Source organism: Vombatus ursinus, unplaced genomic scaffold, assembly GCF_900497805.2.
Source record: "Vombatus ursinus unplaced genomic scaffold, bare-nosed wombat genome assembly UNPS02008996.1, whole genome shotgun sequence".
Lineage (NCBI taxonomy): Eukaryota > Metazoa > Chordata > Mammalia > Diprotodontia > Vombatidae > Vombatus > Vombatus ursinus.
In genome coordinates, this window is record NW_020948774.1 from 5,986,845 (window position 1) to 6,010,034 (window position 23,190).

Genomic DNA, 23,190 nt, shown 5'->3' on the forward strand with positions numbered 1-23,190 from the left:
CTCCATATCTAAGGTACTATGATGGAAATGAAGTCTGTGTGCTGTGATAAGCACTGAAAAATTCTCTCGTCTCTCAAAAGAAACTATTCCTGCTCTCAAATAGCTTATATTCTTTTGGTGGGAAACAGCATGCAGGCAGGAAAGTAAATACAAAATGCTCACAAAGTAATTTCTAGGGAGGTGAGGGCACTGGTTACTGTTGGGAACAGGATAGACTTTTTTTTTATCCTGGGAACAGGTAAACTTTTTTTTTTTTTTTTTTTTTTTTTTTTGGTGAGGCAATTGGGGTTAAGTGACTTGCCCAGGGTCACACAGCTAGTAAAGTGTCGAGTGTCTGAGGTTGGATTTGAACTCTGGTCTTCCTGACTCCAAGGCTGGAGCTTTTTCCACTGCACCACCTAGCTGCCCCTCAGGTAAACTTTCTTAAAGATGTTGATTTTAATTGAACTTTGAATAAAACTAGGAATTCTATGGGGCAAAGGTAGGGAGAGACAGGACATTATAGGCATAGATGGCAGCCTGTGCAAAGGGCATGTAGATAAGAAATGGTATGTCATGGGTAAGAAACAGTTTGGTTGTAATATAGAGTGCAATAAGCCCGGCATGGTAAACTGAAGCTAGATTCTGAAAGTCTTTAAAAGTCAAGCTGCCCTCAAGGAGCTTACAACTAATCAGGGAGACAATATACATACAAACAAATATATAAAAAGCAAGCTATATACAGGCTAAATAGGAAATAGTTAACAGAGGGAAGGCACTGGAATTAAGAGGGATTAGGAAAGATTTTGTGTAAAAGATAGGATTTTAGTAGGGACTTAAAGGAATACAGGGAAGTTAGGAGGCATAGTTCAGGAAGGAAAGCATTCCAGGTATGGGGGACAGCCAGAAAAAAAATATGCAGAGCTAAAAGATGTAGTTCATAGAACAGCCAGGAGACCAATGTCACTGCATTGAAGAGTGTGAGGGGAGTGCAAGGTGTGAGAATACTGGAAAGGTGGGGGGAGGGCTTGGTTATTAAGGACTTTGGATGCCAAACAGAGTATTTTGTATTAGATCCTGGCGATGATAAGAGAACCACTGGGAGTGACATGGTCAGACTTTGTGCTTCAGGAAAATCACTTTGATGGCTGAATGGAGGATGAAGTAGGAGACTAGAGGCAGGTAGACCCACCAATAGGCTATTGCAAAAGTCCAGCCATGAGGTGATGAGAAACTGCACTAGAGTGATAGAAGTGTAAGAAGAAGGAAGGGGGCATATATGAGAAATGTTACAGAAATAAAATCGATTGACCTTGGCAAAGCTTGGATATGGAAGTCAGTGGTAGTGAGGAGTTGAGGATAACTCCTAGGTTGCAAGCCTGAGGGACTGAGAGGGTAAGTATTGCCCACTACACTCATAGAGAAAGTAACAATAGGGGTGGGAGGGTTTAGGGGAAAATATATTGAGTTTAGTTTTGGACATGTTGAGCTTAAAATATTTATTGGACATCCAGTTGGAGATATGAGGCAATTGAAGATGTGAGACTGGAGGTCAGCAGAGAGGTTGGGTCAGGATAGTTAGATTTGAGAATCCTCAGCATAGAGATGGTAATTAAATCCATGAGAGATGATGAGATCATCAAGTGAAGAAGTGGAGAGGGAGAAGAGAAGAGGGCCCAGGACAAAATCCTGAGGGACACTTTCAGTTAAAAGGTGTGATCTGGATGAGGATCCAGCAAAAAAGAATGAGAAGGATTGGTCAGATAGAAGGAGATCCAGGAGAGAATGATGTCCTGAAAATCAAATAAGAAAAGAGTATCTAAGATGAGAAAGTGATGAACAGGCTGCAGAGAGGTCAAGAGAATGAGGATTGGGAAAAGTCCACTGAATTTTTGGAGGTAACAGTTTCAGTGGAATGACAAGGTTGGAAGCAGGATTGTGAGGTTTAAGAGGAGAATGAGAGGAGAGAAAGTGGATTATTGTAGAAGACTTTTTCAAGGAGTTTAGCTACAAAGAGCAGCAGAAATATAGAAAGATATTTAGTGGGATTGGAAGGATTAAGTGAGGGTTTTTTCAGGATAAGGGAGACATGGGTATGTCTGTTTAAGAGTCAAAAGCGTTGGTATTTTTTGGTAAGAGTAATAGGGAGGTATTGAAGTCCTCAGGTAGGAGAGTGATCTGATCAGATCTGTGCTTTAGTAATAGTAATTTATTGGCTATGTAAAGGATAGATTGGAGAGGGTAGAAGATGGAAACAGGGAGACGAATTAGGAGTCTATTGCAATAGTTCCGGTGGCAGGTAGTGAAGGCCTGGACTAGAGTTGTGGTGGAGAGAAGGGGACAGATAAAAGAGGTGTGGAGATGGCAACTAATTTCATATGGAAAGTGAAGAAAGAAGTGAGGATGGTTCTGAGATTTTCAGCTTGGGTGAATGAAAGTATGGTGGTGCCCTCAGCAAAAGTGGGGAAGTTAGGAGGGTAGGGTGAAATATGACCTTCATTTTAGACATTGACTTTCAGATGCCTGTAGGACATTTTAGATAGAGATTTACTCCAGTGGTGATGGGGGACTGGAGATTAGGAGAGAGATAAAGTATATATGTATATATGAAGGTTTAGGGATCATCTATGTAAATCTAATTGAACACATGGAAGCTGATATCAGCAAAAGAGAATATGGGAGGGAAGAGAGTGGGCCCTGCACAAAGGGTGCAACTTGGATAATGATTCAGCAAATGAGGCTGAGAAAGGAGAAGGTAAGAAGAGAACCAGGAGAGAGTAGAGTCATGAAAACCTAGGGAAGAGGAGGTGGTCACCACTGTCAAATGCTTCAGAGAAATCAAGAAGGATGAAGCCTAAGAGAAGGCCATCGCAGTTAGCAATTAAGAGATCATTAATAACATTGGAAAGGGCAGTTTTATTGAAGTGGTAGTAATCTGAAACCAGATTTCAAGAAGTGAATAGGGTAAAGGACAGGAGTTTGACAAAGAAAAAGAGGAGAAGTATAGTGTGATAGTTTGATGAGGTTGACAGGGTCAGTTGATGGGGGGAGATCCAGCCCCATTTGTAGGCAGCAGGAAAGGAGGCAGTAAATGTGTAATAATAGTTAAACATTTATATTACAGGTTTGTGCAGTGCTTTTACATGTATTTGATCCTTACAACATCTTGTGAAGTAGGTGCTATTATTAGCCCCATCTTACAGAAGAGGAAGCAGAGGTGGAGAGAGATTAAATGACTTGTGTAGGGTCATACAGTAAAGATTTGCTTTCCTGTCTTTGCAGAAAGGGGAGGAGATAATCAGGGGTACAAGGTTGACATTGACTACCTCTTCCTCTGAGCAGAAGAGAGATTATAGGAGAAGGAGGAAGATATTTGAGATACAGAAATGGGAGAATAGAGATATATGTTGTATGGCCTCCGTTTTCTTAGTAAAGTATTGAGATGAGGTCCTCTACTGAGAGGGAAGAAGGTAGGTATGATGTATGTTTGAAATGGGTCTCCTTTATGACTCTTGTCTCTGATTCTGTATTTATCATGTATCTTTTCAACATTTTATTGATATATTCTATTTTTTATGCCACCTCCATTTCCAAATGTATCTTTTCTCCATCTCTCTCCTAGAGAGCCATCCATAACACCATAGATTTAGAGCTGGAAGGGACTTTAGAGCTCATCAGGTCCAACTTCTCCATTTTACAGATGAGGAAATTGACACCCAAAGGGATTAAGTTACTTATCTAGGGTCATATTTCTAGTGTCTAAGGCAGGATTTGAACTCCAAGTAGATGAGGGAAATGCTGTGAATATAGTTTACCTAGATGTTAGCAAAGTTTTTGCTAACCTCATTCTGTTCTTATGTGGAAGATGAGAAGATGTAGAATGGACAATAATATAATTAGATGAATTTAGAATTGGTTGGCTGGCAGAACTCAAAAGTTGTTCATGGTTCAGTGTGTGGCAGGGAGTCTCCAGTGGAGTACCTGAGAGATCTGAACTTGTCTCTCTGCTATTTAACATTGTTGTCAATGCATTGGATTAAAGCCATAAGTGATCAACTTTTCAAAAATGGCAGAGAGAATTAACACAATTGGATAACAGGACCAAAAAGTGTCTTAACAGACTAGAGCATTGGGCTAAACCTTATAAGATGATATTCATTATTCAATAGTCAACCAAAAAAAAATCCATTTTACAAGTGTAAGATGGGAGGGAGATAGTAATTTAAAAAAGGTTTGGGGATGAGTCTGCATTGTGATATAGTAGTGGAAAAAGCTAATGTGTTCTTGGACAGCATTAAGAGAGGATTAGCTACCAGGAATAGGGAGGCATTAGTCCCACATTGCACTTAGCTCTCATCAGAGCTTATTCTGATGTTATGTTCAGTTCTGAGTGCCACAGTTTTTAAGAACACTGATAAGTAGTTGCTAAGTGTTAAAAGGAGGGCAACCAGAGTGGTGAAGGGCCTTGAATTCCTAACATATGAAGATTGTTTGAAAGAACTGGGCTTAGCTATCATGTGGAGGAGGGTAAGACTTGTTCTCTTCGGCCCCGAGGGTAGAAGCAAAATGTGTAGAAGTTGCAAAGACCCTGATTTAGACTTGATATTACAGTTCCTAATGATATGAGTTTTCTAAAGGTACACTAGAGAAGTGATGGGTTCCCCCTTCTGGAGAGTGGTTAGCGGTTGGATGACTACTTGTCAGGTAGGTTAAAACAGGTCCTCTTGGGTGTGAGTTGGACTGAATGGCTGCTGAGGGCCCCTCTAGCTTTCCAACACTCTGTGGCTTCTGGAGCCAGGGGCAGCCCTGAGTGTGAAATTGGAATAGAAATTGATCTTCTGTGATGGGTGTCGTCTGTATTCTTATAAAGGGCTTAAACTGAACCACGAATCAACTGTTTGATTGAACTTCACTGAGTTTTTATATTTGTTTTGGCTGGACTTCATGGGTCAAACTCACCTCTCTATATAACTTTCTGTAAAAATGTGTTTGACACATAGTGAAGCAGTTAGAACTGAACATATTCATGCGTGTATTTTTTTTAAAACTACTGACATTAAAGGACTTCAAATTAGATCTGATTCAGATTGCTGGTGTTATTGGAAACCAAGTATCTGGGGGTTTGCTTTCTTTTTGCTTCAGAGAAGTCCCTATACCTCTTGTGGCTTTGGTTTGATTTTCTTTACTTGGGGGATGATAATATCTGTTTCCTAGGTATTATAAAAGTACATCTTGCTTATTCCTGTTACTTTAAGTAATTGAAAAACCAGTTTAATATCTGCCTTTTTGTATAAACATTTTTCTCCTCGTGGTTTAAATTATGTTGGTTTGTGCTAGAGAACCGCTGTACTTGAATATTGCTATCTGCATGTTTTTCAGAATTTTGTAGGGAGAATATATACAGATATACAGATCTAGATCTAGATACATGGATATATATATATGTTGAACTTTCACTCAGTATTTTGTTCTGTCGTGTATTTTCCCCTAGTCTTCAAAAAAACTTTTTTAATACTTTGATCATGATTATAAAATTTTCATGCTAAAGTGAATTAATTTCCTTTATTAAAAGGATTGGTTAGTAGATGAAAGGAATTCAGTAGACCAGAAGTTCTTAACCTTTTTTGTATCATGGTCACCTTTAGCAGTCTGGTAAAGCCTATGGACTCCTTTTCAGAATAATGTTTTAAATTAATAAAATAAAATATGTAGAATTACAAAGAGAACCAATAATACTGAAATATTTATCTATATCTGTATATGTACATAAATATCAGTTTACAGACCCCCAAGTTAAGAACCTTTTTTTGAACATAATATATTTTGAGTTCAGCAAGGTATTTGACAATATCTTTAATTCTATGTAGAGAGGCAGCATGGCATAATGGATAAGGTGTTAAACTTGTAATCGGAAAGACCTGGGTTCCAATTCTACTTCAGATACTTAGTAGTTGTGTGATCCTGGGCAAGTCACTTAGCTTCTCTTGGCCTTAGTTCCTCATCTATAAATTGAGATTGGAATTAATGGCCTCTAAGGTCCCTTTTAATTCTACATCTGTGATCCTATGATCTTATCCTTAAGGAGAAGATGGAGAAGTACAGCTTGGATGATGGTACTGTTAGGAATATTCATTGTTGATTGACTATCTTTGCTTAAAAAATATTGGCAAATGTATTGTCATTAGTTTTGAAGGGAGGCCCATAGTAGTATGCCAAAGGGGTCTGATCTTGGCCTTTCCTTGCACAGTATTAATATCAACAACTTGGATAAAGACATAGAAGTCATGCTTATCAATTTTTGTAGATCAAATGAGGAACTGGCAAATGAGAACCCAGTCCTTATGAGCATGTGCGACATACTAAAAGCATTTATTGTCTTCTCACTTGAATATAGCTAGTCAGGAAAAGAGAAGAAAGACCAGTCATTAGGGCCTTTCTGTATGCATACTGAGTTCTGGCTCAGAAGCCAGTTAAAAAACCTTTCCTTACCATATGTATAGTAGACTGGAAATAGTCACACAGTCCCTATGCATGCTGCGATAAACCAGTGGAAGACTGCCTCAAACTAAGGTGGCATATGATCATGAACGCTAGGCTTTTTTTCATTGACTGGTTCTTGTTGCATAAATCTCCTACAGGTAGGAGGAATGCTTCTTCTACATTGGAAGACTGAATCACGATTCAAAAAGTTCTCTATAGATTGTAATAATGGATTGAAACTAGCAAGATAAAATTTGACAGGAATAAATATAAAGGTCTATGTTTAGGTTAAAAAGAACCAATTGAACTGATACAGAGTAAGGCCGAAGTAGCTAGCTGTTCAGGCAGAAAAGACCTCAGGGTGATAGCAAACTCAATGAGTCAACAATGTGATTTAGCTACTTTAAAATGTAATGCAAACTTATATTACAATATGGAGGCAATATAGATAGCTAGTCGCAGAATCAAATCAGAGGACTTTTTGTTCAAGTGATATTGATTGACCCTGGGAGAGTCAGCTAACCTTCAGTACTGTGGATAGCTTTGAAGATTATAATTTGCGGAACAGTTATAGGAGTTTCCTCACTGGACCAACAAAATCACCAGTCTAGACCATAAATTATACCTTGTATTGATCATACCATATTTGGAGTATTGTGTTTAGATATGGCTTCATTTTTTAAAACTTATTTTTTTATTTTTTCAACATTCACTTTTATAAGATTTTGAGTTCTAAATTTTCCCCTTTCCCTCTACTTCCTCCTCCCCAAGATGGCCTGCAATCTGATACAGGCTATACATGTATGATCATATTAAACATATTTCCACATTAGTCATGTTGTGAAAGAAAAATCAGAACAAAAGGGAAAAAACAACCAAAAAACAACAAAAGAAAGGAAAACTAGCATGCTTCAATCTGCATTCAGATTCCATAGTTCTTTCTCTGGATGTGGATAGCATTTTCCATCATGAGTCATATGGAATTGGCTTAGATCATTGCTTTGCTCAGAAGAGCTAAGTCTAACAAAGTTGGTCATTGCACAGTGTTGCTGTTAATATGTACAATGTTCTCCTGGTTCTGCTCACTTCACTCAGCATCAGTTTATACAGGTCTTTCTAGGTTTTTCTGAAGTCCAATTCACCATTTCTTATGGAACAATAGTATTCCATTACATTCGTATACCGCAACTTCTTCAGCAGTTCCCCAATTGATGGACATCTTCTCAATTTCCAATCCTTTGCCACCACAAAAAGAGCTACTATAAATATTTTTGTACATGTGGCTCCTTTTCCCTTATTTATGATCTCTTTGGGATACAGACCTCGTAGTGGTATTGTTGGATCAAAGGGTGTGCACAGTTTTATAGCCCTTTGGGCATAGTTCCAAATTGCTCTCCAGAATGGTTGAATCAGTTCACAACTCCACCAACAATGCATTAGTGTTCCACTTTTCCCACATCTTCTCCAACATTTATCATTTTCCTTTTTTGTCATGTTAGCCAATCTGATAGGTGTGTTGTGGTACCTCAGAGTTGTTTTAATTTGCATTTCTCTAATCAATATTGATTTAGAGCATTTTTTCATATGCCTATAGATAGCCTTCATTTTTTAAAAGAGACGTTGACAAGTGTGACCAGAGAAAGGTTGCCAGGATGATGCAGGTCAGAATTGTGGATATTTAGTTCAGTTGTCTTCAGATACTCAAAGGGGCTGTTGTATGGAAAGAGGATTATATATATATATATACATACTATATATGTATACATACATATATCTCATGGTGGTCCAGAGAACAGAAGCAAGACCATTGGATGTTACAAGGAGATAAATTTTAGCTTAATACAACCTTCTAACAATTAGGCTTTCCAAAGATAGAATGGATTTCCTTATAAAGTTATGAGCTATAGTGTGGATGACCACCTTGTCAAGGATTTTGTGAAGAAAATTCTTTAATGTACCAGTCAGTTGATAAATATTTATTAAGCACCAACTAAGTGTCAGGCACTGTACTATGCACTGGGGATACAAAAAGATGCAAGACAGTTCCTGCTCTCCAGGAGCTTACAATCTAATGGGAAGGACAAGCGAACAACTATGTAAAAGCAAAGTATGTACAGGATAAATAGGAAATAATTAACAGAAGGAAAACACTAAATTAAGAGAATTTAGGAAAGGCTTTCTGTAGAGGATGAGATTTTAGCTGAGACTTGAAGGAAGCCTGGGAAGTATTCCAGGCATGGGAGATAGCCAGAGAAAATGCCCAGAGCTGAGATGAGAGATGGAGGTGTCTTGTTTGGGGAACGGCAAGGAAATCATCAGATTAAAGAGGCTGTGGCAGAGAGTAAAGTAAAAGAATACTAGAAAAGTCAGAGGGGACTGCTAGGTTATGAAGGGCTTTGAATGTCAAACAGGATTTTTATTTAGTCCTGGAGGTGAGGAGCCACTGGACTATATTGAGTGGTGTGTGTGTGTGTGTGTTCACATGGTTGGATCTTTGCTTTAGGAAAATCATTTTGGCAGTTGAATGGAATGAGGATTGGAGTAGGGAGAGACTTGAGACAGATAGAACCCCACCAGCAGGCTATGGCAACATTCTAGGTATGAGGTGATGATGGTCTTGGTACATAAGGGTGGTAGGAGATCAGAGGGGAGAAGGGGGCTTATTCAGTAGATGTTGCAGAGGTGAAATTGACAGGCCTTGGCAGCACGTTAGACATGTGGGCTAAGAGAATGAGTTGATGACACTTAGGTTGCAAGCCTGAAGGACCAGGAGGATAATGTTGCCCTCTATAGCCATAGGGAAGGGTTGGGGGGGAGGGCGGAGATAATGAGTTCAGTTTTGGACATGTTGAGTTTAATATGTCTGAAAGGCAGTTGGGGATGTGATATTGCAGGTCGTCAGAGAGGCAGAATAGATAGATTTGAGAAGGAACAGCAGCCCTAGCCAACCTCTCTTTTTCCTCTCCCTTGTGGAAGAACCCAGGACCTGTGAATATCTGATTGAGGGAGCCTCGGATGTGGACCTTCCCTTGGTCCCTTCCTCAACTGCCATAAACTGAAATGGTAAGGTCTAAAGTTTTGATCTCCACACCCCTTGCCCTCACCTTAGTCTGGATTACCTGGTTACAGAGGACATGATGCTAAGTGATGATGTGTTTTGGATATGACTGCCGACCAGGGTAGGCGTGGAGGAAAGTGAAACCTTTTATGGGAGAAGATACTGGAGTGTTTGTTAAATGAGGTCTACTTTTGGAAACATAAATGTCAGGAGGTCCGTTGGACTTTTTCTACTGTGCCCCAGAAACCTCTTCATCCTGGAAGTTCACTCTAGCCCTGGAATTCACACATTGAAGATACCCTCCACCCTTGCCATCCATTGCCTTTGATTGGAGTTCTTCTCTCAGAACTTCCTTTTAAGCAGGACACACAGGCCACCATCTCTTTCGTTCCTTTTTTGGCTGCACTCCAGATTTTTCTCTAACTTATTGTCATGTTAGGTACCTTGATCTTCCCCCTGCAGCCCTCCTTTCTTTTTCAACTTCATTTTATATGTTGTCTTCCCCCATTAGAATGAACTCCTCGAGGGCAAGGACTGTCTTTATTACTGCTCATATTTGTATTTCCAAGCATTTAGTGCTTGGCGTTTGAAAAGTTAATAAATGCTAGTTAACTAAATGAGTGAGTGAATCCATCTTCTTGTATTGCTCGTGGTTCCCCCCCCCCCCCCGCCCTCCCGCAGCAGTTCTTATTGTAGCATGCCTGTAGGGTAAAGTAACTATAATGAATGCAGATATATGAGATTATCTGTAAGATTGTTTCCTACTATTAGCTCAAGTAATTTAGGGTTGATTGTACTGTTTTAGATTTGAATTAATTCCTCTTAAGAATGGGAAAAAGCATGAGACTTGAGAGAGAAATTGAAGAGAACAACGTTACCTTTATTCCTCATATATAACATGAAAAATTTAAATTCATCAGCAAAAATTTCAAGGTTATTAATCCTTGAGAAATAAACCTGTTTCTCCTTGTTGTCAGTGGAGGGCAGTGCAGATTGAACTTTCAGTATGTCGTTGCTGAGTATGCATTGCTTAGTATGATCTCTGCATTCACAATGGATAAGGGCAGTTAGAAGGGGGAGAGAGAAGAAAGGTTTAATGTTGGTGTAAGTTTTGTGTCAATTTTATGATCTTTCATTCCCTCATCTTCTCATGTTTGTACTGCTCAGGCTCTGTGGATGAGGATGTTTGTTTTCTTTTTTAATTTAACAGCATAATGATGATTTTCTAATCTACCGATGAAATTCTTTATCAAGTGCTCTTACCGTAGCACCTGTGAATTTGTTTTTTTTTAAAATATTTTGATAACCATTTCGATATCACTGGTTTCCTTTGTGATGCTATGTATTTTATTTTATACATTTAAAAACATTATTCTGAATAAGGGGTCCATAGGCTTCCCCAGATTGCCAAAGAGGGGGTCCATGGCACAGAAAAGATTAAGAACCCTGCTCTAGATGTTCCCTTTAGAAACATGACAAGGGTTTAGCCACGAGTGTGATATTATTGAGTATAACCCTAAAGGAAGGAAGTCGCCCTGAAGTCAGGAGGACCTGAGTTCAGATCTGGCCTCAGACCAAACACTTGACACGTACTAGCTGTGTGACCTTGGGCAAGACACTTACCCCCGATTGCCTCACACACAAAAAAAAAGAAGAAGAAGAAGGAAGTCCTGTCTCACCATGTGGAAAAAGGATTAAATTAATGTAATGTGACTTCAGAGGGAAGAACTAAGGCTAGTGGGAGAAATTAAGAGGGAGGCAGAATTTTGACTCATTATAAGGAAACAATATCTAACAATTAGAATAATTTCAAAATGGAATAGGCTGCCTTAGGGGGTAATGACTTCTTAATCATTAGAAATATTTAAGTGGAAGTTGTTCATACTTAATGTAAATGGTAAATGTTAGACTAGATTGCCTGTTAGGTCCCTTTAAGCTCTGTGACTTTAATTCTAGTGTCATTACTTGATGTGTCATTCCCATGGTCACTATTTCATTACATAAACACACATGCACAATCCTGTCATTGCAGAAGTTTCCAGAATTATGTGTGGAGGTGAGTGGTTGTCATTAATGTAGGATGATGTATAGTGTTGTCAGAAGCAAGTTATATAGCAAGAACTTGACGGTAGTGGTGTGGTGTAAGTATGAATGGTTTATCTTGCTTCTGCCCTAGTCTAATTTTCTGTAGTATGCAATGAAAATTTCTTTCCAGGGAGTAGACTAGAATTAAAATGTGTTGAGGTGTAGTAGAAAAGGCACTAAATTCAAATTTCAGTTCTGCAGTTTAGTATTTTGTGTGATCTTAGACAAAATCATTTAACCTCTTTGGGCCTCATTTTCCTTATCTGAAAAATGAGGGAGTTGGACCTCTAAGATCCTTTCTAGCACTAATTATATGAATTTATTTAAGTTTAGGGAAGACTCAGAGGGAAGGAACAGAAAATTAATCTTTTGATTCTTACTGGAACTGATCCCCTGATTCCTAGTGCAATGCTCTTTTCTTACTGTATCATACCAACAGAGACAAGTTTTTCTTTTGGTTCTGAATTAGCCTGATCCAAAGAGGGAAAGCTGTATGAAAATGAAATAAGGATGTCAGAATGGTAGAGGGAAAAAACAATATATTATAAATGAGAAGACATGGGTTCTGGACTTAGCTTTGCACTTAAATTCCATGTGTGACTTTGGTCAATTTTAAAAAAAATCTGAGTCTCCATTTCCTTTTTGGTAAAATGATGGGGTTGAATGGGATGATCTTTAAGATTCCTTCTCCCACTACGTGGAAAAAAGCCCAAATTGGAAGTTGAGGAGCTCTGTCTGCATTAGCAGCTGTAGCACTCTATCTCTCTAGTGTTATCATTTTTATAATTTTTCTGAATGTGTTGCACTTTTGAGGAAGATTTGTAATTTGGTATAATAGAGATTTGTTTATGTATAATCTGTGGATTGATGACATCACTAATATGTTTTTTTTTCCTCCCAGAGCAGATCCATTTACCGCTTCCATTCATTCTCTGTAATAGTATTTTCATGATACTGAGTTATAATTGTGTACTTCTACTTTTTTAAATTTGTAAAATTTAGGAGATTATTTTTTTTCAGCCAAAGACAAGGTTTATTAAAGATTTGCCAAATTGGCCAGACTCTTAAGGAATCTGAACATTTGTGATGCTTGTAGTGACAAGTGGCTAGTGGGATCTCAGCCACGGGCTAGATTTTAAGAATCTGAGCTGGGAGATGATCTTTCTTTCTTTCTTTTCTTTTCTTTTTTTTTCCTTTTTCTTTTTCTTTCTTTCTTCTTTTTTTTTTTTTCAAGGCAGTTGGGTTAAATGACTTGCCCAGGGTAACACAGGTAGTAAGTGTCAAGTGTCTGGTCTGAGACTGGATGTGAACTCAGGTCTTCCTGACTCCAGGGCTGGTGCTCTATGCACTGCGTTATCTAGCTGCCCCTGGGAGATGATCTTTCAAACGAGAGAATGCCACAATATATAGAGAGGCTTCCTTTTTTATATCACTCACTCAAAAATCATCTACCTGAGATCTAGATAATTTTCTTAGTTTTATGACACTTGAGGATTTTTCAAACTTAGAGGTTTGCAAAATTCTATAACAAAATCAATTTTGATTTATTTGAAATAACAAATATTTTCAAATAGTTCTCTGTACTCTTTTTGAGATCTTTGCCTTTGGACCTCCTTATATTACAATCGGATGATCAATACGGCACTGAACAAAAAAGAATGGGAGAGGCAGAAGACTGTCTGTGTACATTCTCCAAGTTAGATACCATGTACGCTCTCTAATTAGAGGTTGTAATGTAAGTTGAGTAAAATTTGAGTTAAGTAAAAAATAAAAAAAGTTAATTTGAGTTAAGTAAAAGTTAAGTAAATTTGAATTTGTAGATGTCACTGAGAATTGTTGGGATAGCTCTGGATGGGTGAATACCTTATTCAAAAGAAACAGACTGGGTAAAAAGTAGGTGTGGGTACACTTGTGTATTAGGAAGGTATACTTAAGTAACAAAGAAGTAACCCATGGTCTAAATACTACAAAGGAAATCAGCCTAGTAGGGATGAGAGATACTCAAGAATGAAGTTCTGGAGATATAAAAGGAACTATTTCAATGATTAGGAAAAAATAGAATTTGTCCAAAAAGTCAAGTGTGGATATGTAGGAACTCACCATCCAATTTATATTTGAAAAGGAAATGTACAGAACATAGAAGCAAGATCTGGTAATGGGATAAATAAGAGTCCTATAAAAAGTGTCCAAGAATGTTAAAGCTCAGAAAGATGTGAAGGAGCCAAGAGAAAGCTAAGACAACAAAAATCATTTTTAACTATTTCAAGGGGAAAAGGATGAAAGAAGGGATAGGATTTCTGCCTGGGGTGTATAGGATGCTGAATACTGACAAAATAGAAAAGACAAAACTGCTTAATTCTTATTTTGCTTCTGTTTTCAAAGGAAAATGATCTTTATACTGGAAATGCCAAAACAAAAAATGTCTAAAAAGGATACACTACCTAAGATAAGTAAGGAGATGGGGATAAAAATCCACTCAGTTTTCTTTAATGAATTTCATTCAGGCCATCTGACTGATATGAACTACCTCCTTGGGTACTGAAAGAACTGGTACATGTAATTGCTGAGCCACTCTTGTGTTATTGGAAAGAAGCTGGAAAACTAGAGAGGTACCACAAGATTGGAGAAGAGCAAATGTTCTAGTTTTTCAAAGGAGGGAAGAGAATAATAGGATCTACAAACTATAAGCTAGTGAGTTTGACTTGGCTTCTAAAGGAAATTATATAATGGAGCATTAAACAGACAGTTGGTAAACATCTGGAAAGGAAGTGATGATCAAAAAGAAGCAGCAGCTTAAGAACAAGCCATGCCAGAATAATTTCATTCCCCTTTTTTGACAGGATTACGAAGTTACTAGATGATGTGGATATAGCTGATTTACAGCAAAGATTTTGCTGTCATGTCTAATTGTTAATGTAATATGCTAATTATGATTGCTATATCATATGCTAATCTAATCTAATCTGATTCAGTTATGGAGAAGATGGAGATATGTGGACCACACAGTAATACAATTATATATGGCTTTGGAACTAATTAGATGAACAAATTAGATGGACAAACTTAGAATTGTTATTAATGATCCGTTGTCAGCAGGACAATGGTAGAGATCCATTTTTGGTTCTGCTAATTTATATTTTTTATCACTGACTTGGATAAAAGGTCCTCAGATTTTCAGATGGTACCAGGTTAAGAAGGATAACAGAGTCATGATCCAAAAACATCCTGACAGGCTAGAACATTGAGCTGAATGTAATAAGATGAAATTCAGCAGGGATAAATATAAAGTCTTTCAGTTGGATTAAAAAAAAAAACAGCTTTGCAAGTATAAGATGAAGGAACTGTCTCTTTATGGTAAGATAATTCTGTAAAAGATCTGGAGTTTTTAATTGACTGCAAGTTTGGTGAGAGTCAGTAGTGTTATACGGCAGCCAAAAAAGTTAATGTGATTTTAGTCTACCTTCTTACTTCCACAAATAGGGAGTTGTTGGTTGCACTCTACTCTGCCTTTGATAGAGCTCATCTGAAGTATTGTGTTAAGTTCTGGGTGCCACAATTTAAGGAAGATAAGCTGGAGAACGTCCAGAATAGGGCATTCAGGGTTTTGAAGGGCCTTCTTATTGTTGTTCAGTTGTTTCAGTAGCGTCCAGCTCTTCATGACCCCATTTTCTTGGCAAAGATACTGTGGTGATTTGGCATTTCCTTCTCTAGCTCATTTTACAGATGAGGAAACTGAGGCAAAAGGGTTAAATGACTTGCCCAGCTAGTAAGTATCTGAGGCCAGATTTGAACTAAAGTCTTCCTGACTACAGGCCTAGTGCTGTATCCACTGCACCATCTAGCTGCTTAGTGAAGGGCCTTGAGTCCGTCTATTGAAGGAAATGAAAATGGCTAGCCTAGAGAAGAGAAGTCTGAGGGAGAACATGATAATTGTGTTGAAATATTTGCAGGGCTGTCACATGGAGAAAAGCTCAGACTTACTCTCTTTGGCCCCAGAGAGAAGAACCAGGAGCGAAAGGTAGAAGTTGTGAAGAAGTAAACTTAAGTTTGATGTCAGGGAAAACTTCCTCGTGATTATTGCTGTCTGAAATTGGATTGGGTTACCTTGAGAGGAGGTGGGTTCCTCCTCCCTGAATATCTTCAAGTGGAGGTGGGCTATAGTGGTGATTCTTTTCTGGCATGGATTAGATGACAGCTGATGTCTTTTCAGAACTAATTCTGTGATTTTTTTTTTTTTTTTTTTGTGGCAGAAGGGGCAGAAGCATAAGCAAAAAATATACCAAATAAGTACAAGGCAATGTTAGCGATAGGGAGAGATGGGGGGAAGAAGACACTAGCATCTGGTAGGATTAGAATAGACTTCATATAGAAAGTGGCCTTTGAGCTAAGCTTTTAAAGGAAATTGAGGATTTTTAGATGTGGAGGTCAAGAGAGTGTGCATTCCGGCTATGGAGTCCAGCCAGTGCTAAGGCATTCAAATGATAGAATGTTATCTATAAAGAAAAGCAAGAAAAGACCAGTTTGGAGTAACGTAGTAAAACCAGAAAAGGTAGGCAGTGGTCAAAGTTGTATTGATGATGATGACAACGATGACAATAACTAGCGTTTATATAGAGTTTTAAGTTTTGTAAAATGCTTTACTAATATTATCTCGTTTGGTCCTCACAACAATCCTGGGAGATAGGTGCTATTATTATTTCCATTTTACAGTAGAACAAACTGAGGCAGACAGAGTTTTAAATAACTTGCCCAGGATCATAGAGCTCATAAGTATTTGGTGCTGAATTTTAACTCGGGTCTTCCTGACTGCAATTCCAACACTCCCATTTCAGCACTTACCTGCCAAAGGTTGTGAAGTGCAAAAGTTATACTTGATCCTGAAGGCAATCTGGATCCTCCTATGGAACTCCTGTAGTTTATTCATCATGAGAATTACAGAATTAGACTTACACTTAAAAAAAAAAAACAACTCTTTGGCAACAGTGTGGAGGATGGATTTAAGAAGGAAAGACTTGAAGCAGAGCGACCAATTAGGAAGCTATTATAATAGTTTAGGTGAGAGGTAAGCTTAGGGTGGTAACTGTGTAAATAGATAGGAGACAAGTTGAAAAAGTGATGATGATAATAACTAACTGTGGTATAGTGCTTCTCATGTGCCAGGCATGTGCTAAGTATTTTATAATTTATGATCTCATTTGATGCTCACCCCAAACCCTGGGAGGTAGGCACTATTAATATCTTCATTTTATGGTTGAGGAAACTGAGGTAAGCAGCAATTAAATGACTTGCCCAGGGGCATATAGCTAGTTAAGTGTATGAGGCCAAATTTGAACTCCGGTCTTCCTGATTCCAGTCCCAGTGCTCTATTCACTGTACCTCCTACAATTATTAAGATTTGGCCATGAATTGGATATAGAATAAATTGATAACGGCCCTGAGATTGTGAGTCTAGGTAACTGTGTGGATGGTGGCAGTTAACAGTAGTAGGGATTTTAAGATGAAAAGTTGGTTTGGGTGTGTAGATCATGTCTTCTCTTTTGGATATTTGAGTTTGAAATGCCTGTGGGGCATCTTTGGTGATGTGGTGTTTGAGCTCACAAGAGAGGGTAGGGCTGGGTAAATGGAAGTGAGACTCATTTACATAAATGATACTGTGGCTCATAGTGTCACTAAAAATGTATATATAGAGAAGAAGAGGGCCCTGGGTAGATCTCAGGGTTTGCCCACAATTAGGAGACATGATAAGTAAAGGCCAATGTTATTAATGAATACTGTTATAAAAATATTAAAATACCGATAAATATGAGTAAAGTAATATATAAATCTCTCCCCCAAATTTGCTATTTTGATCAACTAGAGTTTTATAGATAAATTCAGGGGTGATTTTAAATGAGTAGAATAACTGGTATTTCCAGACTCATTGTATATCATTTCCGTCTCTCTAACCCTTATCCCCACACTGTGATACAATCAAACTGGCTTTCTTTCTTTCTTTCTTTTTAAATATTTTTTTTTATTTTAGACTTGAATACTAAATCTTAAATATATAAGAAAAAAACATTTAAACATTGTAAACTTAAATATTAAAACTGAAATATAAAATAAGAAAAGAAAAAACATGTCACGTGCACAGTAGAATGTAAGAGAGGATTCAAAATATATAGCAATAAATTTCCATTTCAAGAAAGCCAATATATTAAATACTACGCATTGTGTTGAAAGCTGTCTTTTCTTTGCTTCCTTGTAAGTTTTCTTTTGTTCTCTGCTGTACACTTTTTACTTTGTTCTTTTTCTCCCCTTCTTCCTTCGTCCCCTCAGGCTACAATTAAGCATGGATATATCTGTATCTATGTCTATATATACTTTCACACACGCACACACACATATATATACACACATACATGCATATATACATACATACATACATAAACATATTCTTTCCCTGAGATTCTACCCCTAATCTTTGTTTTTATGTTTTTGCGTATCTTTTATTTCCTATCCCTCCTGACTCTACTTTACTTCTACCTGCCAACCTCCCCTCCTGTCACTAAACCTACCTACCCTCCAGTGATCCCTCCCTTATTCTCCCATTCCCATAAATCTAAACACCCTTCCATATTCCCCCTTTCACCTGTTCCCACACCCTGCCCTCTAAAGATCCCTCCCTTATCCTCTCCCCCCTCCCTAACCCTTAGCTTTTTATTTCTTTCTGAATTTAGAAGACTTTTATATTCTTTTGGTTGTATATGTATTGTTCCGTCTTTAACCCATTCCCAGTGAAAATAGGTTTCCAGAACTAACAGCCTTCCTCCCCCTTCTAATTCTTCTTTATCAGTTCTTCCTCTCATACCTCATTTGTATAAGATAATTACTCTTTTTAGCTGTTCCTGAACGATTTTACATTTTGAAGTCATATCATGCTCAGGTCTACCCCAATGTTTCTTATGAACTACTCAATTACTAATAACAATCTTAGACATACGTTTTACATTTTATATGTATAAAAGGTAAGTCATCTGTCCTCATTGAGTCCTTTATAATTGGTCTTTGGTATGTACCTTATGTTTCTCTTGGCTCTTGTATGTCAAAACTTCTATTAAGTTCAAGTTTGTTGTTGTCGGGTTTTTTTTTTAACAAAGTCCTGAAAGTCTGAATATTCATTAAATATCCTTTTTTTTTTCCATTCAGAATTATGCATAGCTTTGCTGGGTATGATATTTTTGGCCAGAAGTCTAGTTCTTTTGTTCTTCTGTATATATTGTTCCAAGACTTACTGTCTTTTAGTGTCACCACTGCTGGGTCTTGTGTGATTCTAATTGTAGCACCGTCATATGTAAATTGTTTTTTTCTTGTTGCTCATAATATTTTATCCTTGAGCTGGGGGTTTTGGAATTTGACCCTAATATTCCTGTGGGTTTTCCTCATAGGATCTCTTTCAGGTGGTGATTGGTGGATTTTTTTCTGTTTCTGTTTTCCATGCTTGTTCTAATGTTTAAAGACAATTTTCTTTAATTATTTCTTGTATTATCATATCAAGATTCTTTTTTTTTTTTTTGCTCATAGCTTCAGGTAGTCTGATTATTCTTATGTTTTTTTTTCTTGATATGTTCTCCAGATCAGTTGTTTTTCTGATAAGATGTTTCATATTCTCTTCTATTTTTTCATTCTTTATATTTTGTTTTATTATTTCTTGATCTCTTATAACCTCACTGGCTTCCCCTTGCCCAATTCTGATTTTCAGGGAGTCATTTTCTTCTTTAATATTCTGGATCTCCTTTCTAATTGGTTGACTTTATTTTCATAATCTTGTTTTTATTGGATTGTTCCCCCCCCAATCTCTCTCATTTCATTTTTAAAGTCTTTTTAAAGTTCTTCTATGGATTCTTTTTTGGTAGGGGACCATTTGACAATACTCTTTTAGGTAGAAAAGGGTTTCTTTGCTTCAGTATCTTCCTCTGAAGGCAAACCCGGTTCTTCTCTATTCCCATTGTAATTTTCTAAGGTTGGATTCTTTCTCCTTTGCCTATTCATTTTTTTTTAACCCAAGAATTTTTTATTGTTTTTATTTTACATTTATACCATGAATTTGTACGGGATCGGTTCCAACAGCTCAGGTTCCTTGCCATTGGTTCTCACAAAGTGTGTTTCTCTGGGTGGAGCAGGCTGGCGCTTCAGTTGAACCCAAGTGTCTTTTTCTTTGGCTTCCTTCTTCTTCTGATCATTTTCCTTTACCCGCTTCAGGAAGCTATCTCTGCTCTTAGAGTGCTTAATATGCTCAATATGCACATTAATTCTCTTGGCTAGAATCTTGCCCTTAACCTGTTTGTTTACCCCAATGCCTCCAGCATGTTGAGTAGCATTATAGACCGGTCCAGTCTTGCCATGGTAACATTTGTGGGGCATTCCTTGCTGAACCGTGCCGTACCCTTGATATCTACAATATCACCTTTCTTGTATATTCACATATATGTAGCCAGAGGGACAGCACCATGTTTTCCAAAAGGCCTAGAAAACATGTATAGCGTCCCTCTCCTTTTTCCTTTTGTGTTTGTCGTTTTGGCAACTCACTGGAATATGGCGGAGCCGGCAGAAAGACCATTTTTTTTTAATAGCTTAATTTTTGTAATCACCTCTAGTCCTGGGGTATGGGCGATGGTGCCTTTGGCCTCATATCCTCCTTCAGTTCTCTTCTCTGACCTTGAACCCAAACTAAGACCTCCAGCCTCCTGTAAGTGCCCATAGTCAATAGCATCCCAGCCCCATTGCTTCTGCACTCCCCAGGCATGTGCTGGTTCCTTTTCACCCCGGCCAGTCTCTGCAGCACAGCTGGGTCTGGTGTTCCTTGCCAGCAGAGGTTCCCTCTTACCTTCCCTAGCTCAAATACCCAACGCCCCTCACTGTCCCCTGGGTAAAAGTTATTGTGGCAGGGGATGAGGCAGCCTTCCAATCCAGCTAACTTCAGGTCTTGCAGCTTGTTGTTTAAGCTGTCCCTAGCCTGGAGGTGTTTACTCTTTAAGAGGACCGAATCTCCTCCTGGTATTTTTCTTAAGATCTTCTCAGATTGTCCCTGGAGGAACCTTGTTGGCCCCTTGTCTTATTTATTTTTACTGCTCTATGTTTGCCCTGAGGTACTGTTTTATCTCTTTTTGTGGAGGAAAATCCTGAGAGCTTGGAATTTTCTGACTACGCCATCTTCCCAGAATCTTCTCTCCTCTTTCTCTTTCTAAAAACTACCTTCCATTATCAGTCTCTATTCCTTTGTATTCCCCCTTGCCTGGAATGCATTTTCTCTTTACTTTCATCTCAGAGAATCCCCCTCTTCCTTCAAGACTCAATTTAAGCACCAGCTTTTACATGAAGCCTTGCCATATCTGCCCCCCTCCAACTAGTACCCTTCCTCTCATACTCTTTCGTTTAACTACTGTATATTTATTTGCATTTGTTCTCATTGTATTTATTCTGCATATACTTACATATGTACTTGGTGTCTCCTCCATTATCATGTAAGCTTATTGGGAGTAAAGATTGCTTTTTTTGTTTTTTGTTTTTTATTTGCATCCCCAGTGCCTAGCACAATGCTTGGAGTATTAGTAAACAATTAATGAATTCTTGATTGATGGATGATCCAGCATGAAGTCCAAGAAGGGAGTATCAGACCAGTAGGAGGAAAAGCAAATGAGAGCAGTATAATGGAAATATAGAGGCAAAAGTGTCCTGGAGAAGAGAGTGACCAAAGTGTGAAGTGATGCATAGAGGTCAAGCAAACATTGCCCAACTCATTCTGAGTTTCATTTAATAAAAAAGTGACATTCTTTTTTAAAAAAATAAAACTTTATTGATTTCTTCTGTTCTTCTGTAGTTCTTACTGTTCCTTCCCTTACCTCATCTCAGAGAGCCATTCCCATATAAAGTTTGAAACAAGGAAGAAAGAAAAAACCAGCTCTGCAAAACTAAGCAACAAATCAAAAAAGTCTGATATGATACAGTATGCAGCATCCCACACCCCTAGTCTTTCACTTCTACAAAGAAGGGGGAGGGGAGAAAATTGAAAAGGAAGTATCTTTTCATATCTCTTCTTTGTGTCCAAGGATAGCCATTATAATTATGCAGCTTTCATTTTTGACTATGCTGGTTTTCTTTCTGTTTTCATTGGTGTGTTCATTGTGTATATGGTTTTCTTGGTTCTGCTTACTTTGCATAAATTCATATAAATCCGTTTCTCTCTGTAATTATCATATATATCAGAGGTACCAAACACTGCAGAAGCATACTAAAATGTAATTGGGAAATGTTTAACAAAATAAATAAAAATACAGTACAACATAGATGATGTTAATTTGTGGTTTTCTGAATCAGTATGAGACCTGCAAGAGCTCAATTTCTATTTGAGTTTGGCACCAGGGATGTACATTATTTCTTATTGCACCATTATATTTATATTAATGTACAGGTTGTTTAGTTATTTCATGTTTTTGCTATTTTGACATCTATAGGGCCTTTTCTTTAGACATTGACATATTTGGGTAAATGCTTTGCAGTGGAATCTCTGGGTCAAAGAACAGGGATATTTAATCACATTCTTTTATCTTCCATTTACATTGTGTATATACAGTTTTTTGTACGTTGTCTCCCTCATTACAATGGGAACTCTTTGAGGGAAAGTACTGTTTTTGCCCTCATGTATCATTGGTGCTTAGCACAATGCTGGGCACATAGCAGGCACTTAAATGTTTATTTACTGACTGCCCAACAGTCTCATCTTGAATATTGTACATTCCTCCAGCTATTTAAATTGCCCTTTACTTCTTTAAGGAGCACTTTGTAATTTTATCAATATAGATATTGACTATGATTTGGAAGATGGATTCACAGGTTATTTTATACATTTTATAGTTTTTTGTAAATGGGATTTCCCATTCTCCTATTGCCTTCTGGATTTTTGCTATTGCATAGAAATGCTATTGATTTTTGTTGGTTAATTTTTTCTTGCCACCTTGTTGAAGCTAATTGTTTCAATTAGCATCTTTGCTGATTCCTCAAAATTTTCTAAATAAACTATCATGTCATCAGCAAATGGGGATTATTTTGTTTCCTCTTTTCTTTTTTGCTTTTAATTTCTTTGCTATTGCTAGCATTTCTAGGACTATATCAAGTAATGGGTAAATAGGCATCCTTGAGTTATTCCTGTATTTTCCTCCTTGCAGATAGTTTTAAATAGATACGTTTTATCATATTAGGAAAAGATCTCTCCGTGTTGATCATTTGTAGGGTTTTTTTTTAAATAGCATAATTGAGTATTGTCCTTCGTCAAAACTTTTTCTGCCTCTCGAAATAATTTTGTGGTTTTTGATACTTTTGTTTTGTTTTCTTGATGTTAAATAATCCTAGCATTCCCGGTGTAAAGCCAACATGATCATAGTGAATGGTGTTTTTTGGGGGGGGGGGGTATAAATTTCTGTAGTCTTTCTGCCAAGATTTTATTAAAATCTTTTAATTGATATTCATTAATGAACTATTCCTGGTTAGATACTAGGACTATATTTGTCTCACAAGGAGTTTGAGTGCCTTTTTCTTCTCAATTTTTGAGA

At 37.6% G+C, this 23,190-nt stretch overlaps 1 protein-coding gene and 1 pseudogene across 4 annotated transcripts in view; one reads left to right on the forward strand and one right to left on the reverse strand.

Moving 5' to 3' along the window:
• Positions 1 to 23,190, forward strand: part of CYTH1 (cytohesin 1) — a 186,469-nt gene that overhangs the window by 53,768 nt on the left and 109,511 nt on the right. The gene's annotated exons all lie outside the window — the stretch shown is intronic.
• LOC114034414 lies at positions 19,676 to 20,387 on the reverse strand (annotated as a pseudogene).